We start from the raw sequence: 24932 nt of genomic DNA on the forward strand, positions 1-24932 counted from the left end.
GTTGCCTAACTTAGTTTCTTGAAGGCAAACTACATCTGGATCATGATGGTTCAACAGTAATTCTAACTCTTCAGAACGAGTCCTAAGGCCTTTGCAATTCCATTGCAAGATATTAAATTGGAATTTTAACTTTGATTCTTGTGCCCAGCCAAGTCACTATTTAGCTGGGTTTTCAAAGTAACACAGCTGAATGTTTTTGGATTTGAAAGTCTCTTAAGTCTGGTGCCGGGGAGACTTATTTTTATTAGATGAGGGGAAGTTTGAACATTTTTCCTGCACATCCTGTCTGTTCAGTTTGAGACTAGATTTATCTAAATTTTTAACTATATTTAGCGAGTCAGCATGTTTTCCCTCCACTTCAGAAGTAGCAGTTTCTGCGTATGATTGAGCAGGACCGAGACATCTTTTCCAATGGCTGTGAGGTTGATAATGGCTTAAAGGGGTCATCAAGTGCATTGAATCTGTTGGAAATTGGAGTTTTAAACTCTATAGGAGAGGATGTTCTACATTTCTTTGACTTCGGGGGTGACTGAAAACTGTCATAAGATTTGTTAAGAAATCCTTTAGATTTCATACTCTCTTTGGGCTTAACAGTTGAGCTCAACTCTGAGACAGCATTTGCTTGCAGGTCAGGGAGAGGTTCATCAATCACAGCTTTTACCACTTTAGTTTGAAGCTCATTACATATACCACAGAAGTTGAAATATCCTGAAAGGGTGTGTTATTTTTAATGATGGGTTTAGCAGGCTGATGGAATGCATTTTTTCCCATAACAGTGGAAGCAAATGAGGATCCAGGACTTTAGTTAGCACCTCGAACCAAGCGTTTGGCTTCTCATATGCTGATAGTTATTATGAGCAGTGTTTACAACTTGTTGGAAAATATATTAAGGACAGCCCCTCCAATTGGGAGAATGATTGCCAGCACAGTGGAGACAATATTTATCAGCCTTGCAGTTGTCCTTTACATGTTCACCAGAGCACACAAAGCACTTTCCTGGTTTTGTACACGAGTTTGATACATGGCCATATTCAAAGCATTTATAACACTGGGTTGGTCGATATTTAAATGGCTTAACCCAAACCCGAGAGTGGTCTATATCAATATATTCCGGTAAGTAAGAGCAGGTGAAAGTCAATTCAATGGCATGCTGGGTGCCTTTCAATTTTCTAACTTTAATGACGTATGCAGGACACATTTTTAACATTTCCTCTTCTTCAAACTCATATAGGTCTCTGCTATAAACTATACCCCGTTTAATGTTAAATGATCGATGAGGAGATACATCTAAAATATTACCATCTTCAGTTGAACGTCGTTTATTTTCCTTCGTGGTATATATCTTTATTTATGGATTTATCACGTTCCTAACTTTCGTGATTCAATTTTACATTATATAATATATATATATATATATATATATATATATATATATATATATATTATATATAAAGATAAATGCCACGAAGGAAAAATGAACGTGGCATTTATCTTTATTTATGGATTTATCACGTTCCTAACTTTCGTGATTCAGTTATACACATACACACACACACACACACACACACACACACACACACATATATATATATATATATATATATATATATATATATATATATATATATATATATATATATATATAGTGCCTGCCAATAAAGGTTCCCTAGGATATGAAAAATTATTTCAGGGGTTCCGTGAAGGTATAAAGGTTGGGAATCACTGGTATAATATATAAATGAACATTTAATTTCTTTAAGTGAATATGAAAGGGCTTTTTTCATCTTTGCAAAGAAATTTTAGTTTTGAAAATCTGATAATTATCACCGATTTTAAAGTCATGGAAAGCTAGCAAGTGAGTACATGTGCTATTGTTTACAAGACAGTGGAGGGAAAACACGTGCCATTTTGTGAAGTATGCAGTGTAAAACTTTCGTGTGCTAAAACTTCATTATTTCATCATAGTGAAACCAAGAGCCATAGTGATACTGCGAAAAGAAGCGCAAGTTTAGCAAAGTCTCAGCCCAGCATCAGTGGTTATATTAGACCATCAATGGATGCAGCAGCAAAAATGGAAATTAAGATATGTTGCTTCATTGCTGAAAATAATTTGCCAATCAGTATGTGTGAAAATTTCCTACCTTTCCTTCGATATGTTTCCAGCAGATGAGGTTTTGAAGAAGGTAACTTTAGGAAAGCAAAATTTTTAATTATTATTTGTTTAAGCAGCCATTTCCGACTAAGGCCAATCGGCTGCTTAATGCAGATAAAATCTGTTAAAATTACCATATTTAATAAATATATATTTAGCAATTTAGTTTAAGAAAATAAATAAATAGATAAAACTACTGTACACATTTAAAACAAATTTGTATGAATAAAATTATTAATATATATTTTTATAATTTGTATCTAATAAAATTATCTACATATGTTTTAATAGATCTGTATCTGTTAAGAATTTAAAAACCTTGCAAACATTTGAGTCGTCATCTCCTAGAATGTCCTACATTCTAGGAGATGATCCAAAGTATTTAAGTCTAATATGTGAATACTTAGAGCATTCAATTAAAATGTGTTTCACAGTTACTCTGGTTTGACAGGTATCACATTCTGGAGGTGGCTAATTTTACATAAGAAAGCCATGGGTTAACCTTGTGTGCCCATTACGCAGCCTGCACAAAGCGACCTCATGGTTTCTCTGCTTCTGTAAAGAATCTTTAAAGGGAATGATAGTGGTCTGTACCACTCTAAGTTTGTTATTTTCAAGTGATAACCATTGGTCTTCCCAGATTTTATCTGATATAAATTTAAAATAATTTTTGGAGTCCTCATAATATGTTTTGTAAATTTAATTTCTATCATTTAATGCTGCTTCCTTTGCCTTTTTATCTGCAGTTTCATTGCCTTCAATTCCAACATGACCTGGTGTCCAGCACATGGATATCTTGATATTTCGAAGGCTTAAAAAATGAATATTTTCTTGTATTGTTCTAATAGCAGGGTGATGATGATTAAAAGAATCTATTGCTTGAATATATAGTGTAATGTTTGCTGCGAGTTCTAGGGATTTTATACAGAGCCAATGAAATTCCTGCCAATTCAGCGGAATATATGGAGCTATAAATTGGCATTCTTCCACGATAGTATTTTTCGTCTGTAATAACTGCGAACCCCACAGCAGCATCGGTTTTTGAGCCATCTGTATAAATGGAGATAGTATTTGCATGAATTTCTTGGTGTTCCAAAAATATTTGTTTGACAGCGTAACTTGGAATTTCATCTTTTTCTAAATCGAATAACTCATGGCATACATGAGGCTTATTCCATTTCCAAAAAGGTGTTGAATTTGGTAAATGGTTCAGGAATTTTAATGGTGGAATATTATATTTCTCTATGTATATTTTCAGTCGTATAACAAATGGATAAAATGATCGTGGTCCAATTCTTTTTGGAATGATGGTATTATTTATAATTCTACTCAGTTTTGATGGGTATCTTAATGTCCACGAATAGAAGTTTAAACTATATTCGACCCTTCTTTGATCAAGTGAACACAGACCTGTTTCACTATACAGAGAAATAACAGGTGTAGATTTAAATGCACCCGTAGCATATCTCAAACCTGCATTATGAAGAGGATCTAATTTTTCCAATGTACTGGCAGATGCAGAGGCGTATAGATGCGACCCATAATCAATTTTACTCAGTATCAAAGTCTTGTGTAAATAGAGTAATGTATACTTCTATCTGAGCCCCACTTGGTATGTGCCAATTTCTTCAATAGATGAAGTACTTTACTACAGCTTTCACGTAGGTAATTAATGTGAAATTTCCAAGTCATCCGTTGGTCAAAATGCAACCCAAGAAATTTGGTATGCGTAACAAAATTAATTGGTTTATCATACAGTAGCAATTTCATTTCCGGTACATTTTTCTTATTTGTAAAAGTAATGGCTACAGTTTTACTTGCCGATATAGTGAATCCATGTGCAGTAGTCCACGATACGATAAGATCAAGAGATTTTTGTAGTATGATTTGTCCTCTATAGATATCAGAGTGGATAATCCAAATGGCAAAATCATCTACATATAATGAACTCTGCACACCAGTTGGTAGTTGTTTTGTAATGTCATTAACAGCCATGATAAAAAGGGTGGTGCTCAAAACACTACCTTGTGGAACTCCTTCATATTGTGGGTACTCCTTAGATAAAACACCATTTATCTTAACTCTAAAAGTTCTTTCCTTTAAAAATTGTACTATGTTTAAGGGTAAAAATCATTTAAGTCCAGAATAATGCATTTCTTTTAAAAGCTGATGATTCCATGTCTTGTCATAGACCTTCTCCATATCAAAGAAGATGGCTGTGGCATAGCTGTTTGAAGCAAATGCTTTCCCAATATCGGTGTCAAGTAAAGTTAAAGGATCTAGGGTAGCTCTTAGTTTCCTATATCCATATTGTGAAACGGAAAAGTATCCTGTTTTTCCAAGATACCAGATTAATCTGTTGTTAATCATTTTCTCAAACAATTTACATAAACAGCTTGTTAATACTATTGGTCTGTAGCTGTCTGTGTCATAAGGATCTTTGCCTGGCTTCAAGAATGGAAGGTCCAGTGCTTTCCGCCAATCTTGTGGGAAATATATTTCAATCCATATTTTGTTATATAGCTTTAATAAATATTGTAAACTGTTTGGGTGAAGGTGTTTCAACATTTCAAATGTGATCATATCTTCACCAGGGGCTGTATTGGAGCATTTTGACAATGCTGATAAAAATTCATCCATGGTAAAGCAATCATTGTATGAATAATATTGATCAGTCTGAAAATTAATTGGAATTTTTTCTTTAATGGTGCGAAAAGATTTTATTGACGAACCTTTGGAAATATTACTTAAACGTTCTTCTAGGCAAGTTGCTACCTCTTTAGTATCATCATATATCAGTTTGCTATTAATTTTCAAAACTAGGACATGGGATCGAATGCGCTATCCTAGAATTTTATGCACTTTTTTCCAGATCTTACTTAGGGGTGTATCTTTGCACACCGATTTTAGGTAGTTACACCATGATTTTCTTTGTTTGTTTGTATGGTGTTTTTAAGTTGCATGGAACCAGTGGTTATTCAGCAACGGGACCAACGGCTCTACGTGACTTCCGAACCACGTCGAGAGTGAACTTCTATCACCAGAAATACACATCTCTCACTCCTCAATGGAATGGCCGAGAATCGAACCCGCGACCACCGAGGTGGGATGCTAATACCATACCAACCACGCCGCTGAGGCGCTATGATTTTCTTTGTGCTTCATTAAATATTCGTTTTGCTACAGCACATGACCTTTTATAATCTATGTAACCCGAATCGTTTCTCGACTTAAATTTTCTTTGGGCTTTACTACGGGCCTTCTTTGCTTTTTTACACTCCTCATTCCACCAAGGAACTGGACATCAATCTTTACTTGTGCTACAAATGGTATAGTTGACTCTGCAGCATCAGTTACCAGAACTAAAAACATAACCAGAATAGTTTCTATGTCCAAATTATTATCCCATAATGGAACATTCTTCGTGCATTCACTAAAATCTTCCCAATTGGCTTTATTAACATTAAATTTATTAATTGCTATCTCTCCAGTTGAATTTAGCAGCAGCAGCCGTGTAGGCTAACTATGAACTGCTTGTAATGGAAGCATAGCCAGAAAATCTTTGAGCTGACAGGCTACTTTAACCCTTTATAAAGATTTCTTTTTAATTACAGTACCTTTGTAAACAACAACTAGCACTCGATCCATGTAAACTTCAAAGTAATCACGTGTGATAGCCGTTACGTAAGGTAGACTCCACTCAAGTTCTCGCTTCTCGGGCGCCTTCACACATCAAAGAAAACGCCCTTTGAACGCTTTGGAATGCAAATATAATTTTGTAGAAATTAAAATAATTACAATCACCATTTACGATGATGCAATAATATTTCCGTTCATGAAAGAAAACTAGTAAATAAATATTGTCGTCAGTATCCGTAGTACTACAATCAGAAATTCACACGTTATCTTCCAGTTCTCTATGAACGTATTCATCAGAGTAATTCCAATTACTTCAGACACATAATCGCGTTTTTAAACATCTGAACGGTTTTGTTTTACAGTTTAACTCGTGATATACTTTGCATTGTATTTTCATATTCTAGAGTAAATTTGGCGATATGTCTTTTCAATAAAAAGCAAATGGGAAATTAGATGAACGAAAGCTAATGAAAACTGTTTCTAATTTTTTCCCGAATGTAGGCTACATACCGAAAATATATTTACTGTCAAAACATTAAATTGCAAAATTTTCGGATATATCAGCGCAAACTGGCCACAGAAACTTATAATATTACTGGCATGATAACCAAGTTATGCTACATACACCCGTCACCAATAAAGTTAAACACTATTCCAAATAAAAAAAAAAAAAAATATGACAGTGGTTCGCCATAGAATGTTTTCCATATACTTTTCCGCCTGCCCTTTCATCCCTATTTTGTCACAGGTTATTTTCTGAAAATCTATCAGGGGTTGCGGTATTTCTCGATCCTTAAAAAGTATTTTACCTTTGCTATTTTCTTTTTACTAAAATTCATTTTAGTTTTGGTTTTCCTCTTACAAACTGATGAGTATTTGTATACTTCTAGCTGACATTTGTAATTTTTTTTAAAACTTTCATCTGCAATTTTCACCAGGATTGGTTTATCTTCATATTCTTTTAATTTTATATCCAACAGCAATTATCACCGCTGCTCTTTTGGCATAGTGGTCGGAGAGAGTGATTTCATTTAATATCTTAATGAGGTGTTTGCCCCAGTTTTGTCAACTGATATTTATTGCTCTCCAACAATACTTTAAACAAAATGGGAGAGAAAAAGGTGTGCTCCGAGAGCGGACTTTGCGAAGATGGCTTAATATCGCATTAGAAAGTATCCACGAAATTACTGCTCCCAGAGCAAAGAGGATTGCCTGAGTATGACCTGCTGAACGTTTCCAGAATCATTCGCAAACGTTGGCAACTAACGTCTCCACAGACGGGGGAGCTGAACGTCGCACGTCTGGCAGGCCGCCGCCGCCGGCCCTTTGCTGTCAAAGGCGTCTGGGGAGACAGGAGACCGTCGGCGCCAGGTCCTCCCCCACCAGTATAAAACCAGTTACCTGCAAGATGCTGTATGATTAGTTACGATGAGCTTATGTTTCCGATCCCTCTTGTGTCCTTTTAAAAGTGAATTGCATTACCCTGTAGAACACTGATGACTGTATTGTTCAACCCTGAGTAAACCTTGAACTGAGTGGAAAGAACTTGATCGATATAACGATAGTTCATCGAAGGTGTTTTTGACGACCTGGTTGTCAAGACTCAAAAGGTCACAGCCCTACCTACCTATTGTTGATGACAGAAGAAAAAAGTTCGACGCTTGGCGCAGGTCGCAGCCTGCGGCGAGGGAAATGTCGACGTCAGGTCAACTCTTGCCGAGAGGCATTCTCCATGACACCTTATAGGCTCCAACATAATGACATCTTTTCTTCCTTGTAAGTGAAAGGTGGGTTGACACAAATAGGTAGGCTAAGAAACTGGCTATTGGTAGCCACCTGATGACATTGTGGTAGCCACATCCCCCGAAGGCCTGGCGGCCTAGCTAGCTAGGCCTCCTCGTCGATTCGAAGAGCCTAGTAGGGTAGTCACTTGTCCTTCTAACAGTTGAGAATGAATGATGTGTAGTGTCAGAGCTCAAGGTCATATGGCCGATTCAGATATGAAAACTGGCTTACCTTCATGGTTTTCACTCACACTAGGTCCCATTCAATAGGTGTAGGTAGGCCTTGTCCTCTTTGGGGTAGATCTAGGGTACTTATCCGCTGCGGCCTAGACAATGGCAGTTGCGGTTTTCCTATGCAGTTTTACCTATTGAACAAGAATTTTAAGTAATATTTATTCAACAACTGTAATTAACCCCCCAGGGGCCAGTACTAAACACGATGAAATACATTGGACGGTCCCCAATCCCTAGTGGATGTCATATCTGCGGTTATGTTCCTTGCAGTCCGTGCGGACTGCTGTAGAAATACCCTATGTGGCTATCATCAAGCACATTCTTCCATACTGTCAATCTTTATAGTGTAGCATGGTAAGATTGGTTAATCTAGTAAGATTTAATGTTGGTAAGATTGGTTAATCTAGTAAGATTTAATGTTGGTAAGATTGGTTAATCTAGTAAGATTTAATGTTGGTAAGATTGGTTAATCTAGTAATATTTAATGTTATCTGTGGTATTTTGAGGATAATTTTCAGTACTTGGAATTTCTGGTCTATGCTATGGAATTGACCATCTATCTTACCTAGTAATAGGGTAAAAAACCGCATGGCACAGGTGTGGACCATGTACGATCAGCGTGAACAACCCCAAAAAAAGTACATTATAACGCGTCCTGACATCGGAGATGGGCATCAGTCGCGACTTGTTGTTGGTGAGAAACGGAGCTAAAGACCTCTACTCCGGTGTCAGGACGCATTATAATGTACTTTTCTTGGGGTTGTACACATTGATCGTACATGGTCCACCCCTGTACCATGTGGTTTTTTACCCTAGTACAGATAAGCTAACTGGTGCTAGGTATGATAAGTACCTGGTGGGGGAAGGCGACCCCTGAACCACCTGCCATCATCAAGCTCTTTTTCTTAACCTGCCATTGGCTGAGGTGAGGAGTCTCACTCTTTTTCTGCTGACTGCTCAGTTGGAGAAACTTGAATTTTTGATTGGAGTATTTTGTGACAGAATAGTAGCTGGGGGTTATAGGATACTCTATGGGCAGGGTAAGTAAGAGGCACTATTCACGTGTTGATGGTTTATTACAGAGGTGTCTTAATCCTAAGGCGGGTACAGGGCAACTGGCGTTTGCGTCAAACCAAAGTCTTGGCGCGACGGGGTTAGGTAATGTGTTGCTAACTTTACACATAACAACACTCGGTTCATTACGTAGTATTACTGATACCAGTAACAGGATACATACTTATCCTACATCCCTCCTCAAGCCACGCATTATAGCAAAACATAGGTATACTCAAAAGTCAAAATCAGAGGCAAACAGAGGATATCACAAATAAGAACAGACAAAATGGAGGGGGGGAAAAATTCAGCGAAGAATGGTTAATCGAAGCAAACCACAATAATAGCTCCACAAATAGAATGCAATCTATTTTCCACTCTTGTAGTCCTTCATCCAAGCTGGGCGTTTAGTTTGCCTTGAACTAGGGTAAAAAACCACATGATACAGGGGTGGACCATGTACGATCAATGTGTACAACCCCAAGAAAAGTACATTATAACGCGTCCTGACGCCGGAGTAGAGGTCTTTAGCTCCGTTTCTCACCAACGCGATGTCAGGACGCGTTATAATGTACTTTTTTTGGGGTTGTACACATTGATCGTACATGGTCCACCCCTGTACCATGCGGTTTTTTACCCTACGCCTACCAACGGGTGGGGACTTCCCCAGCTGGTTTTATAGTTGGGTACTGGCTCTTCGCTGTTATGTATTTCAAGTGGTGGCGATTTCTCCTTGACATTCTGCCAGTCCCATCTATTTTGACTGAATACTGTCTACATGGGAGTTTTTCCATTACCACCCCCGATCGATCCCACTTCTTACTGACTATGTCCTGAACAAGACTTGGTTGCCTACACGTAGGTCATATAATTCTTTCTCTTTCTGTGAAGTTTTGACCATAGCCTTTTCTCTCTCTCATATTCTCATTATCCGATGATTATCCAAAAACAAGAATTCATTTGCCTTCCCAACGTTAATTGCGCAGGGAACTTGTCTATATATTATAGGGGGAGTATTTCTGTATTGCATATAGGCTTTTGTCGTGGCATCGGTGTCTAGGCTACCATCACCCCTAACGTTGTCCTTTATCATATGCTTAGCAGAGCGCGCAGCCACCTCAGCTCGCCCATTTGATTGGGGGTATTGTGCTGACGAGATACGCAGTTGCACCCCCCATCGCTTATAAAAGTCCAACATCTCAGTATTCGCTAAGTTCGTCCCCCCCATCAGTGGATATCTCCTCAGGGGTACCTCAACGGCAAAACAACCTCCGCAATACAGGGATGATCTTTGATGAAGTCACACCATTGCCAAAGTGCGACATATCCAACCACCCAGTTAATCTGTCTGCATATGCTAAGTAGCATTTATTATCTAACTGAAAGAAATCTACGGTTTTCTGAAATGGATACACAGGCGGTTGGGTGGGAATAAATGGTTCTCGTTGTTGGGATGGCAAATTCTCATTGCATGTCGTACATTTAGACCTCTGAAACATTACATCTGCCTCCATCCCAGGCCAATACACAGATTGTCGTGCCTTACGCAACATTGAATCGGCGCCTTGGTGGCCCGAGTGTAGGTTACATGCCACAGTTTCCCTCGGAGCTTGCGGCACTACCAAACGTATGTGCCCCTCATCAAAAGCATAAGTGACCAGTCCATTGATATAGCTCAGCCATTCCCTTACCTGGAAATACAACTTTCATACAATGAACTTACCTGTCAGATATATACATAGCTAAGACTCCGTCGTCCCCGACAGAAATTCAAATTTCGCGCCACTCGCTACCGGTAGGTCAGGTGATCTACCTTCCTGCCCTGGGCGGCAGGACTAGGAACCATTCCCGTTTTCTATCATATTTTCTCTGTCGCCGGTGGTATCAACATTGTTGTTACTACCTCCTGACTGGAATTCGCTTTTCAAGACTTTATTGATCATCTTTATTGGATTTCTTGGTGACGTACTGGATCGTTGTTTTGGCATTCGCTACTGTGGACTGGATTTGGACTTGCTTTTGATTTTTCTAATAGAATGTCTGATTCAAGTGTTAGTGTGAGAGTGTGTGTGAATGTAGGCTGCAAGGTGAGGATACCGAAGGCTTCGGTTGATCCTCACACTGTATGTCGTAAATGTAGGGGGTTTGACTGTTCTTTGGCTAACACCTGTATTGAGTGTGAAAAGTTGGATGCTAATGAATGGAAGACTCTAACTTCTTACTTGAAGAAGTTAGAGAGGGATAGGATTAGACGGGCTGCACAAAAGATTGTGAGTACAAGGCCTATTGAGCCTTTTTCTGAGTCTAACTCTCCTTTTGTTAATGAATATGATTCTCCCTATGTATCTGAATCCTCACAGGCTTTGCATTCGGATTCGGCTTCTGAAATCGCCAATCTGAAGGCTACTCTTCGTAAAATGAAGACAAAGATGGCGGCCATGCAAGGTAAGGCTAGTGATTGTGAATTACAAAGTGAAGTGAGTGTTCCCAGTGTTGTGGAGGGGGCGTCTGACCGTCCCTGCGATGCTCCCAGGCCTAGACCTCTTCCAAACTCACATACCCAGAGGAGTAGGAAAGTCGAAAGTCGTACGGAGGTTGTGGGAATCCCCAACGGTCAGGCGTCCCTTCAGCAGGTTCTGTTTCGTTACAGTCTGCTCAGGACCGCTCAAATAGAAGCGTCCTACGAGATTGTTTCTCGTCGTCCGGTTCTCCTTCACCTAAACGAGGGTGGAAGGACTCGGATCTTTCTAGGCCACTAAAAAGGCATTGGAAAGAGCGCGCGTTCGACTCGAGCCCGGAGCGCTTCTCGGAGGAAGCTCCTTCTTCTATCAAGAAGGCTAAGCTGGTTTCGACGCCTCCTAGAGCTGTATTTGATGATCGCACTCCTTCGAGTTCTCCTGCTTCTTCTATTGAAGAGGACGCTGGGGTGGCTTCCAAGAGGATTTTGCTTGCAGTTTCAAGAAGCGATTGCCTCTTTGGTTGGAGTTCTTTCAAGGGATCCCCCTCGCAAGAAGGACGCTAGACTTCCTATTAAGAAGTCTCGTCTTCTTTCTCCAGCCAGACGTGAAGCGTCCGCCAGACATGGGACGTCTTCCAGGCACGAAGAGTCGTACAAACGTCAGGATCTATCCAAGCGAGTTGCTCGAGATCAGGATACGCTCAGGCCTGAGGCGCCAGCCAGGCGCGAGGCGCCAGTTAGGCGTGAGGATTCAGCCAAGCGCGAGGCTCCAGCCAAGCTGCGACGGCGCCAGCAAGCGCGAGGATTCAGCCAGGCCAGGCGCGAGGAGTTGCGTGAGGCGCCAGACAAGCGCGAGACGTCAGCCAGGCGCGAGATGCCAGCCAGGCTACACGCTCCAGCCAAGCGTGAAGCCGCCAAGCGAGCGCAAGCAAGCGCGAGGCGCCAGCCAAGCGCGAGGAGCTGTTCAGGCACGAGAAGTCAAGCAGACGCGAGACTTCTTTTAGACGTGAGAGAGAGTCGGTTCACTCTATGAGCCCCTCTCCTAGTAGGAGTTTGTCACCAGTAGAGAGAGAACGGGATGAAGATCCTCTCGTTTTTCAGGCCGATTCTCCACAAGGTGGAGAAGGAGATTCGGAAGAAGAGGGTGACGGGAGAGAAGGAGTCTCGAACTATAAAGTTCTAACTGACCTTCTTTTACGAGAATACGGAGATTCTTTAACTCCTGCCGCTCCTCCTTCGCCTCGATCACTGTTTTCGAGTGCGATTGTGCCTAAGTCTTCGTCGGTCTTGAAGATGAGACCTACGATCTCTATGAAGAGAGCGCTTCAGTCCTTATAGACAAATGGATGTTGTCTAAGAAGGATCTGGGCAGGACCACCTTCTGTATGCCTCCAGCCATACTTTCTGGCAAGAGAGGTTTCTGGTACCGAACTGGGGAGAACATGGGCCTTTCTCTTCCAGCGGCAGCCGAAGCGGACTTTTCAACCTTGGTTGACTCGGCAAGGAGACACGCTTCGAATGGAGCGCGTGTCTTGGGCTATTTCGGAGACGGATCATCTCCTCAAGGGACTCTTCCATATTTTGGAAGTGTTTAATTTCCTAGACTGGTCCCTTGGGGTGATGTCTAAGAAAGCTCATGACTCGGATGGTCTTGACCCCGAAGTCATTCTCAGTATTCTTGCTTGTATTGACAAGGCGGTACAAGACGGATCGGGAGAAATCTCCTCTCTTTTCGGAGCAGTACTCCTTAAGAAGAGGAGTATTTTTAGTTCATTCCTAACCTAGGCGGTTTCTCCCTCACAGAGAGCAGCCCTGGTTTTCGCTCCCATGTCTGACTTCCTGTTTCCTTCTCAGTTAGTGAAGGACATTTCTCGATCACTGACTGAGAAGGCGACTCAGGATCTTCTCCTGCAAACTGCAAGGAAGAAGAGACCTCTTGTTTCTGTTGACAAGAAAGGACCGACTTCTACGGTTCAGCCCTTTCGAGGAGGGCCTCTCTCCAGAGCTACCTCTAAGAGAAGAGGTCTTGAGAGGAGAGGTAAGGCTCCTTCCCGTCCCTTTAGAAAGGGAAGTGAGACAGACAGCCTCCAAACACCAGTGGGGGCCAGGCTTCTCGAATTTGCAGACGCCTGGTCACTCATAAACTCAAATGCCTCTTCCATGTCCATAATCAGGAAGGGATATCTTATCCCCTTCCAAGACAGTCCTCCACTAACGACCATTCCGCGGGAACTGTCAGCCAGATACAGGGACCCTGTACTGAGGGATACTCTTCGTCTGATGGTGAATCAAATGTGGGACAAAATAAGAGCTATAGAACTGGTTCTAGAGCAAAACTCTCCGGGGTTTTACAATCGGCTTTTCCTGGTTGCGAAAGCCTCGGGGGGCTGGAGACCAGTTCTAGATGTCAGCGCTCTGAACAAGTTCGTTCGAAAGGAGAAGTTCTCTATGGAGACTTCGGCCTCAGTCCTTGCGGCGTTACGTCAAGGAGATTGGATGGTGTCGCTGGATCTCCAGGACGCCTATTTTCATGTCCCGATTCACCCTTCGTCGAAGAAGTACCTCCGTTTCATGACGGGGGGAAGGATCTTTCAGTTCAGGGCCTTGTGTTTCGGCCTATCCACAGCTCCTCAGGTCTTCACAAGCCTGATGAAGAATGTGGCGAGGTTTCTTCACCTCAAAGGCGTCAACATCTCTCTATATTTGGACGATTGGCTCATCAGGGCCAGAACAGAGAGACAGTGTTTGGAGGACCTTTCTTGACCCTAGACCTGATAAAGGCGTTGGGACTACTCGTGAACCTCGAGAAGTCACAGCTGATTCCCAGACAGAACTTGGTCTATCTGGGGATTCAGATGGATTCTCGGGGTTTTCGAGTATTTCCTTCGCAAGAGAGAATCGTGAGAGGCTTGGAAAAAGTCTCTCTCTTCTTAGGGAAAGAACGAACTTCGGCGAGGGAATGGTTAAGCCTACTAGGCACCCTTTCCTCGCTCGAACAGTTTTTTCCTCTAGGAAGACTACATCTTCGCCCTCTTCAGTTTTTCCTAAGGAGATCGTGGAACTGGAAGACGGGACTTCTCTCCGACAGTTTTCTCCTTCCAATGGAGATGAAACCACACCTGCAATGGTGGTTGTCCCCTCTAAAAGAGAACAAGGGAATTTCTCTGGAAGTTCCGAACCCAAGCCGAGTGTTGTATTCCGACGCATCGGAGAAGGGTTGGGGAGCAACACTAGGACCGAGAGAAGTGTCAGGCACCTGGAAGACAGCACAGGTGTCCTGGCACATAAATTGCAAAGAACTTTTAGCAGTTCACTTAGCGCTAAAGTTCTTCGAATCCTTTGTGACGAACAGTGTGGTCCAAGTGAATGTGGACAACACTACAGCCCTGTCCTACATCGGAAGCAGGGAGGAACACACTCAGTGTCGCTTTACGATGATAGCAAGAGATCTGCTAATTTGGGCCTCACAAAGAAACATCGCCCTCCTAACAAGATTTGTTCAGGGGACGAGAAACATCAGGGCGGACAGACTGAGCAGGAGAAGCCAGGTCCTTCACACAGAATGGACTCTTCATTCAGAGGTGTGTCAGAGTCTTTGGGATCTTTGGGGCACTCCTCACGTAGATCTGTTCGCCACATTCCTTTCCAAAAGGCTGGAAGTCTTTTGTTCAGTGGTGGAAGACCCAAGAGCTCTCGTGGTCGACGCCTTCCTGCTGGACTGGTCTCATGTGGACGTGTACGCTTTCCCCCCTTTCAAAATCCTGGGACAAGTGTTGAGAAAGTTCGTAGCGTCCAACGGGACAAGGATGACCCTGATAGCCCCGTTTTGGCCAGCACAAGATTGGTTTGCAGAGGTGCTGGAGTGGACAGTAGACTTCCCATGATCCCTTCCAAAAGGATGGATCTTCTCAGACAGCCACACTTCGAGAGGTTTCATCAAAACCTCCCCGCTCTCGCTCTGACTGCCTTTCGACTATCGAAAGACTTGTCAGAGCGAGGGGGTTTTCTCGCGAAGCTGCAAGCGCTATCGCTAGAGCCCGCAGAGCTTCCACTAGACGAGTCTATCAGTCGAAGTGGGAGGTATTCAGAAGGTGGTGTAAGTCTAAGAAGTTGTCCTCCTCCAGTACCTCTATAACCGAAATCGCCGATTTCCTATTGTTCTTGAGAGAGGTCTCTCATTTGTCTGTATCGACAATCAAAGGATACAGAAGCATGCTGTCGGCAGTATTTAGAAACAGAGGCCTAGACATTGCTGACAATAAAGATCTGCACGACTTGATTAGATCGTTTGAAACGACAAAATCGAAGGAACTAACTCCACCCAGCTGGAACCTGGACGTAGTTCTCAAGTTCCTTTCGTCTGACAGATTTGAGCCTCCCCACGTAGCTTCGTTCAGGGATATAACAAGAAAATGCTTGTTTCTCCTATCTTTGGCGACAGCCAAAAGAGTTGGCGAACTTCATGCCCTAGAAGATGAAGTCGGCTTTAACAAAGACTCGGCCTTTTGCTCGTTTAGAACTCTTTTTCTAGCGAAGAATGAAAATCCATCGAATCCCTGGCCCAAGAGATTCGAGATCAAAGGCTTATCGAGTCTAGTAGGGAGAGAAACAGATAGGTCTCTTTGCCCCGTAAGAGCCTTGAAGTTCTCCTTACAAAGAAAGAAACAAATGGGAGGCTCTAGACAAAGTCTTTGGTGTTCGATTAAGGACCCCACAAGAATCATGTCTAAGAACGCATTAGCTTTCTTCATTAGGAGCGTCATTACGGATGCTCACAAGTTCTGTCCTGACGACTCTTTTCCGCTTTTAAGAGTAAAAGCACATGAAGTTAGAGCAGTGGCGACGTCTCTCTCTTTTCAGAAGAATATGTCATTCAAGAAAATCATTGACACGACATATTGGAGGTGCAATTCAGTTTTTGCATCTCACTATCTTAAAGACGTTCGCGTGACCTACGAGAAATGTTTTCTCTGGGACCATTTGTATCGGCGGATACAATACTGGGTACGGAGCAAACACCAATCCTTAAATTTTGTAACATACCTTCTACTAGATATGTTCTAGATTCCTGCTGACAAAGAGGGCTCGGTGCTGCACTGGCGGCCAGTCACTGTTGTTCAGTAAGGAACTCTTGTGATATCTTTTAGGGGAGTATTAAAAATTTTTTTTTTTTTTGAGAATTTTTGTATAAATGAGTTTTTCGTTTCGAGTTATGGGTTGTTTGTTATGAGTTCGGGGATAACTCAGAGCAATTCTATATACTAACATGGTGGTTAGGATCAGGTGGTCGGGATTGGTTATGCTCCTTCACAAGGTGTGTTGTCATAGAAGTGGTCCAGTACCCATTGACAAAGTCCTTTTAGGCTCTGCCGAGTAAGCGGTTCTTATACCCATCGACAGACCCACAAGAACTCTAGCCATAGATCTAATATCTCGCTAAAGTCTTGAGGTGATGCAGACTACCGGGCTACAGCCACGAAGTCTACCACCTATCAGGTAGGAACCAAGGTTTTTTCTTTTATACCTACAACATATGTTGTTTACCTGTCTATTCCATATTAGCTGTCTCTGACCCTCCACCAAAGGGTGCCAATCAGCTATGTATATATCTGACAGGTAAGTTCATTGTATGAAAATGATATTGTTATAATACAATAAAGTTTCATACATACTTACCTGGCAGATATATACATAGCTAAGACTCCGTCGTCCCCGACAGAAATTCAAATTTCGCGCCACTCGCTACCGGTAGGTCAGGTGATCTACCTGCCTGCCCTGGGCGGCAGGACTAGGAACCATTCCCGTTTTCTATCATATTTTCTCTCTTCCACCTGTCTCCTGCGGGGAGGCTGGGTGGGCCATTAATCGTATATATCTGCCAGGTAAGTATGTATGAAACTTTATTGTATTATAACAATATCATTTTAATGCAAGCTCCACCATATTTCCTACTTTCTGGCCAGTTGTCGTGTCTTACCCTTTTCAATAACAACTGATAATCATCATCTTTGCTAGCAATTTTCTCAGTGTCTTCACTGTCGATTACTATAATGTCACTATCCACGTCACGAAATGATGCGATCATTGTAGCACACGTTATCCTGCATACCTCTTCTGCATCCTCCAAGTCTATCTTGTTTGGTGATGCCTTTAGATTTGGGTACCGGGACAAGGTATCAGCAGCTGTATTTCTTTTACCTGCTACGTATTTGACTGCGAATTTATACTGAAGGGTTTTTTCTTTCAAGTGGAACAATCTCGGATTCTCAATGTCCTTCAACTCCCGATTGCCAAACAACTTAACCAATTGGCAATGGTCTGTTACCAGAAGTAGGTTAGGGCAACCCAGCAAAAATTATTACATCATTATTATAAAAGTAGTTTAACCAGACCACTGAGCTGAAGGATTACTAGATAAAATGCCAGGTCTAGCCCTTAGGCAAGAACTGGGACCAAATTGGTCATTCAGGATAAAAAAAAAAAAAAAAAACTGCTCCAAGGCAAATGCTTTCATACTAGAACACACACACAATAAATACATTTACTCATGTTCCCCTTACATATGTACTAAAACAGTATATTAAAATTCAGTTAGTTTTAACTTTTTGAAATTTTGTTTTAAAATTCACTAAACACTAATGTTTTATATTTTATCAATTAAATCGCAGTTCCTCAAAAAAGTATAAATCGGAACTAATGAAAAAGTAAAAGATTCTGACAAAATTTCTTTTATTGTCTTATTTCCAAAAGTTGACAGTCTCTGCTGGTCATACTTTGGACACTCACACAATACATGTCTGACTGTTACCAACACCTTGATTTCTGAACACTCAGAAGCAGGGTCGCGTGGGTTGCTCATCATGTGTGTGTGTGTCAGACGAGTGGCCTATACGGAAGCTTGTCGGGAAAAGAGACGAGCTTTTTTCATACACAAGACCGCAGCACACCGCCTCCCCCTTGATAGTAATGGAATGGAATATGAAATTTAGGCTTGAAGCCAAGCACTGGAATCCATAGGGATTATTCAGCGCTATAATGAAATTGGTTTGACATGAATATTTATGTTGATGATTTTATAAACTACATAAATACAGGCGATGTTAAAATTATGATAAAAACGGATATCCGTCATAAAAATTATAACCGCATTTTGTGAGTGCAAACAAGAGTAAAAAACTTATACATACATATACCATACACATACTCATTCATATAAGCATGCTTATATAAACAACTTTAGTGTTATACACTACACTTTGCAACGTACTTGGAGGTCAATATTAAATTTCATTAAAAAGGTTAATGTCTAAGGAATCCCACAATTCTTTTAACAATTACATCCGGACCAAGCAGTTCTGCTATATCCCTGCCCACTAACCCATGTCTGTGTTGTGTCGCAGAATACCTATGGCAATGTAATATAATGTGTTCCATAGTAAGAGGAGAGTCACACTGCATACAGACTGGTGCAGGTACCCCCTCCAACAGGAATCGGTGGGTCAATCGAGTATGGACAATTCTTAGACGACATAATAGTTTCTACCTTACGATTTTGTTGGAAACCAGAGGGCCAATGTTCAATACTTTGTCGGATCTTCCTGTACTTTTTATTGTTGGTTAGATGGGGAGACGACCAACGGGCTTGCCATTTATTTTTAACGTATGAACGAATAGTCCATTTCATGTCAGTGGAAGGAACATGTTGGAAGAGAATGTCTTCTTTAGTCATGACATCTCTTGCTTCATGGTCAGCAAGTTCGTTACCAGCAATACCCACATGGGAAGGAACCCAGCAAAAATGGACAGATTTGAATTTGGAAGCAAGCCTATATAACCATTCTTGAATACGTTGAACAATTGGATCTTTAGGGTTATTTTGCTTAATGGCCATGAGTACACTATAAGAATCTGAGTAAATGGTGAAATTATTACCCTGTAGAGTAGAAGCAATCTCAAGAGATTTGGCTAATGCAGTTAATTCAGCTGTAAAAATGGACGCATTTGAAAGTCTGCCCGCATATGAGTTATTACCATGAACAACAGCACAACCAACACCACTTGATGTCTTTGATCCATCAGTAAAAAGTTTAACAGGACCCGAATGCTTTCGGTCATGATCAAGAAAACAAACCTTCATTTCTTGGACTTTAGCAGATTTTTTAACCACAGTTTTTTGACAGACCGATGGTTCTGGGGTCAACCAAGGAGGCAGCTTAGAGCAATGTATTGCCTTAATTTTTTGGTCTTTAATAGACACACTGTCAACTGCAGCATTAATTCTCACATGAAAAGGCTTGGATGCTCTAGCATTTGCAAACTGCTGTGTATTGTTTTGGTTAAGAATAGCTGCTGCAGGGTTTTCTGGGGAACCTCTTAGTTTGAACATATACCGCAGTCCCAGTTCCTCTCGACGTAAGTCTAGAGGGAGCTCTTCTGTGTCGGTATATAAGCTTTCAACTGGAGATGTTTTAAATGCTCCAGAGCATATTCTCAGACCAGCATGATGAACTACATCCAACTCCTTAAGTTTGCTTGCACTTGCTGAAGAGTAGACTTGGCAACCATACTCAAGCTTTGATTTACATAAAGAGTCATATAACCGTAAAAGTGACCTCTTATCAGCACCCCAATTAAAACCTGAAACTACTTTTAAAATGTTAAGGGACTTCTTCACCTTAATTTTCAGAGTCAATATGACTACCCCATGTTAGTTTCTTATCAAAAATCATCCCTAAAAACTTCACCTCCTCCTCATATGGTATTACAGTGGTCCCCCCGTATTCGCGGGGGATGCGTACCAGACCCCCCCGTGAATAGTTAGAACCCGCGAATGTTTGGAACCCCTATAAAAATGCTAAAAACAGCCTATTTTGTTAGTTGAAACTCAAGAAAAACCCACTAAAAATTTTCATACATGGTTTTTTAATAGTTTTATCACAAAAAGTGCATTTTATGATGAAATTCATCAAAAAAACCAGGAATTTGTGGATATTTACCATAGAAAAATACCGAGAATGCGCGAATTTTCCGCGAATAATGCAGGGAAACGTTCCCGAGAGAAATCCGCGAATGTGTGAGTCCGCGAATCTGGAGAACGTGAATACGGGGGGTCCAATGTAGTGTGTCTGTCAGCCTAATATTTGGGATGGTTTCCTTTCGAGTACACCTAGTAAAACAAACTGCCACAGTTTTACTAGGGGAGAATCAAAAGCCATTGTCATCAGCCCAAATGCTGATTGCATTAACTGACTTTTGCAGAAAATTGCAAGCTGCAATAGCATCATAACTAGTGACATAAATAGCAAGGTCATCCACAAACAAAGTTGTCTTTACTGGAGGGGAGACACATTCAACAATGCTATTTATAGCCACAGCAAATAAAGTGACACTCAACACACTGCCTTGTGGGACACCCTCCTCTAGCTCAAAAGCATTAGACAAGGTGTTTCCAATTCTTACTTTAATGAGTCTATCACTTAGAAATGACCTGATGAAATTTAACATATTACCTCGTATTCCCATGTCATGAAGCCGCTTAATTATACCAAAACGCCAAGTAGTGTCATAAGCTTTCTCAAGGTCGAAGAAGACTCCTATAGTCTGACAGCATTTTGAGAAACCTTGCTGAATTTGGGTTGATAATCTTATTAGTGGGTCCACAGTGGAACGATTTCTCCTGAATCCAAATTGGACAGATGATAACAAACCATTTTTTTCTAGATGCCACATCAATCTAGAATTCACCATTTTCTCAAACAATTTGCATACACAACTTATAAGAGCTATTGGCTGATAGCTTTTAGGAAGATGAGGATCTTTCAGTGGTTTCTTAACCCTCTTACGCCGATTGGACGTATTAAACGTCGAGTCAAAATGTCTCCCGTATGCCGATTGGACGTATCATACGTCGGCTCAAAAAAGTTTTTTTAAAAATTCGCGGAAAAATACTTATAGGCCTACCAGCCGAAAACTTTTGTATCACGCACCTTGGGGGATGATGGGAGTTCACGGATCAAGGCGTTGTTTTGTTTACAATCGCTACGCAGGCGCGCAAGCGCGAATTTCTTTCTTATCGCACTAAAAAGTATCAGTGACACATCTCGGAAATTATTTAGTCACTTTGACATAATTTTTACACCATTTTAAATTATCCTTTACATGAAGTATTATATATGGAAATGTGTGCAATTTTATGTAAAATACAACAAAAAAATACTCATGATTGTAGCTTTTATCAGTTTTGAAATATTTTCATATAAATAACGATAAGTGCAAAAATTTCAACCTTCGGTCAATTTTGACTCTACAGAAATGGTCGAGAAACGCAATTGTAAGCTAAAATTCTTATATTATAGTAATATTCAATCATTTGCCTTCATTTTGCAACAAATTGGACGTCTCTAGCACAATATTTCGATTTATGGTGAATTTATGAAAAACTTTTTCCTTACGTTCGTGCGATAAACTAACTTCCGATAAATTTTTTTCGTGCGATTGTCCTAATGTTTGCACCCTTTTAAATTTGCCGTTACATAAAGTTTTATATATGGAAATGTGCGCAATTTCATGCACAATACAACAAAAAACAACCCATGGTTGTAGCTTTTATCAGTTTCGAAATATTTTCATATAAATAACGTTAAGTGCAAAAATGTCAACTTTCGGTCAACTTGACTCTACCGAAATGGTCGAAAAAACGCAATTGTAACTAAAAATCTATATTCTAGTAATATCAATCAGTTACCTTCATTTTCTTGTGCATGAATTGGAAGTCTCTAGCACAATATTTTGATCTATGGTGAATTTATGAAAAAAAAAAAATTTTTCCTTACGTCGCGCGGTAACTCTTCCGAAAAAATCAGAATTTTTTTGTGCGATTGTCAAAATGTTTGCACCATTTAAAATTAGCTGTTACATAAAGTTTTATATATGAAAATTTGTGCAATTTCATGTAGAATACAACTAAAAATGATTGAAGGTTGTAGCTTTTGTCTTAATTTTGAAACAAATTGGAAGTCTAGAACAATATTTATAATTAGGGTGAGTTTTTGAAAATAACATTTTTTTACGTCCGCGCGTTACGAATTCATACATCATTTTGTTAATATAATTTTTCCGGTGTTGCTTTTTTGTTTTACTATGTATTATATATCAAAAGGATTGCAATTTAGTGTACAATACAACGAAAAAAAAAGTAACTCGTTAGCTTTGACCGTTTTTTGCACAGCGTGATTTGAATACAATTATCTATGAATTTTTTTTTTGTTCATGCAACTTACCTGACAGATATATATATAGCTGTATTCTCCGAAGTCCGACAGAATTTCAAAACTCGCGGCACACGCAGTGGGCGGCCAGGTGGTAGTACCCATTCCCGCCGCTGGGAGGCGGATATCAGGAACCATTCCCATTTTCTATTCATATTTTTTCTGTCGCCGGTCGGTAAACAACTGTTTACAGACCTCCGCCTAGGATTTTTTGGGTTGACTCGTTCTAAGTATATCTGGATTGACTTTTGGTTATTGATTCTGGATTGTTGGATTGGCATACGCGATAGTGGACTGTTTTTTTATTTTGGATTGGCTTTTCTGTGAACGTGATGTCTGGATCAAGTTCAGTGAGTTTCAGAGTGCGTGTGAAGAGTGATTGCAAGGTGAGGCTACCTAAATCATCGGTAGATCCCCACACAGTATGTATGGGGTGTAGGGGGCATGTATGTTTGTTGGATGATCGGTGCAATGAATGCAAAGGTTTGACCGATGATGGATGGAAGGTGTATGATTCCTATCGGCGTAAATTGGAACGCGATAGGATCAGGAGGGCTTCCTCCAAGAAGCGGTTCTTGCGAAAAGGTTTAAGGGAAAGTAACATTTCACCGGTATTAACACCAGTAGAATTTGCTTCACCTAATCCTGTGTTGTTGCCTGCGGGCCCTGATTCTGTGTCTGGAGAAGGTAATGCCCTTTCTCTGATTCTAGAGTCGTTACGCACTCTAGAGTCCAAAGTGTTGGCCTTAGAAACCGGCTCAAGTAAAGTGTGTGATCGTGCCCCTAGTGTTGTGGAGGGGGCGTCAGATCGGCCCCATAATGCCTCTAGGCCTAGACCTCTATCGGACTCCCAGGACTCAGGGAGTGGGTATGTCGAAAGCCGCAAGAGGGTTACGGGGGCTCCCCACTGATCTGGCGTCCCTTCGGCAGGACCTGTTGTTAGTTCCCAGGCTGCCAAGGAAGCGGTGCACAGGCTCGCATCCTTAAGTGGACTGTTTTTCGTCCTCCGAGGCGCCCTCCCCGCGCAAGGGGTGGAGCGCTCGGAGAGACTCGCGTCCGTTGAAAAGGACTTTTCCGAGGGAGGACGCTTCACGTCCTCTCTCACCGTTATCGTTGCGGTCTTCACCTGCGTCGTATGACGCGTTTCCTCCGCAGAAGAGAGGTAGGACGTCATCTGAGGACGACGTGAGAGAAGCTTCTTCTCGCGCTTCGGAGAGGCAGGTAGCTGTACCTGTGAGAAGGAAGGAGGCGTCCCTCGCCCCTCGTCTTCTCGCAGGTTCAGCCCTTCACCTCCTCTAGTTTCTTCACCAACGAAGAATATTCTTGTGTCTCTTCAAGACCAATTGTCAGCTTTAATGGCAGAAGACTCGCCCAGCAGCAGTCGAGCCTAAGCATAGGAAGGACGCCAGGCTGCCTGTCAAGAGGACGAAGCAGTCCCCTTCTCCGTCTCCTCGTTCGTCTCTGTCTCCGCTTGCTTCTCCGTCGGAGCTTCCTCGATCTCGTTCTACGGGTAGGAAGTCTCGTGGACAGGACGCTTTTCTTCCCTCTCGACGTCCTGATCAGCCCGCGCGTCAGGACGCCTTTGAGGACGCTCGGCAGGACGCCTTGGAGGACGCTCGGCAGGACGCTTTTGAGGACGCTCGTCGGGACGTTTTGCTAGACGCTTTGCCTTTTTAGAAGGCTTTCGAGAGCGCCCAGAAGGACGCTTTGAAAGCGAAAGCTAGAAGCTTTAGCGGGAAGCGTAAGGACGCTTCTCTAGAGCGAGTTAGAGTAGCCTCTCTTGACGCTCAGCGCTGTCAAGACGCTCTTCGTTCTTCAAGCTCTGAGGATTGACAGAAGGTCGGTCGCTTTGAAGAAGCTGCTACACCTAATCCTCGAAAGCCTTTGTTGAAGGCTAGACCCGTTGGGCGCACGCCCTCTCCAGAGGTGCAATCTCCTTTGCCTCTTAGGGAGGAAGGAGAGCTTAGTAGTCCGGCGGACTCAGTTGAGGAGGAGCAGCCTTCGGTTTCGTCTGTGTCAGATTATAAAGTGCTGGTTCGACTGCTACGCTCGTCTTTTGGAGACAAGTTCCAGCCTGCAGCTCCCAAGTCTCCACCCTCTCAGTTTTCGTCATCTAAGTCTTGCAAGGTTCCGGAGTTTGTGGAAATGAAAACTTCGTTGTCCACCAAGAGGGCTTTTAAGAAGTTGCAAGATTGGATGGAACGTCGGAAGGATCAGGGCAAGTCGACTTTCGCCCTTCCTCCTTCAAGACTCAGTGGGAAAGGCGGCATCTGGTATGAGACCAAAGGAGAAGTAGGAGTTAAGATCCCGTCGTCTTCCCAAGGGGACTTGCTAGTCTGGTCGAT

The 24932-nt window shown here is 41.7% G+C and overlaps 1 long non-coding RNA gene across 1 annotated transcript in view; it reads left to right on the plus strand.

Moving 5' to 3' along the window:
• The first annotated feature begins 6865 nt into the window (after nucleotides 1-6865).
• The window catches only part of LOC135212971 (uncharacterized), a 39480-nt gene continuing 21413 nt past the window's right edge, over nucleotides 6866-24932 (plus strand). Inside the window, exon 1 of the long non-coding RNA XR_010314044.1 lies at nucleotides 6866-7578. This is a non-coding gene — a long non-coding RNA (uncharacterized LOC135212971). The remainder of the gene's footprint in view (nucleotides 7579-24932) is intronic.

Source organism: Macrobrachium nipponense, chromosome 42 (genome assembly GCF_015104395.2).
Source record: "Macrobrachium nipponense isolate FS-2020 chromosome 42, ASM1510439v2, whole genome shotgun sequence".
In the NCBI taxonomy this organism is placed as follows: domain Eukaryota; kingdom Metazoa; phylum Arthropoda; class Malacostraca; order Decapoda; family Palaemonidae; genus Macrobrachium; species Macrobrachium nipponense.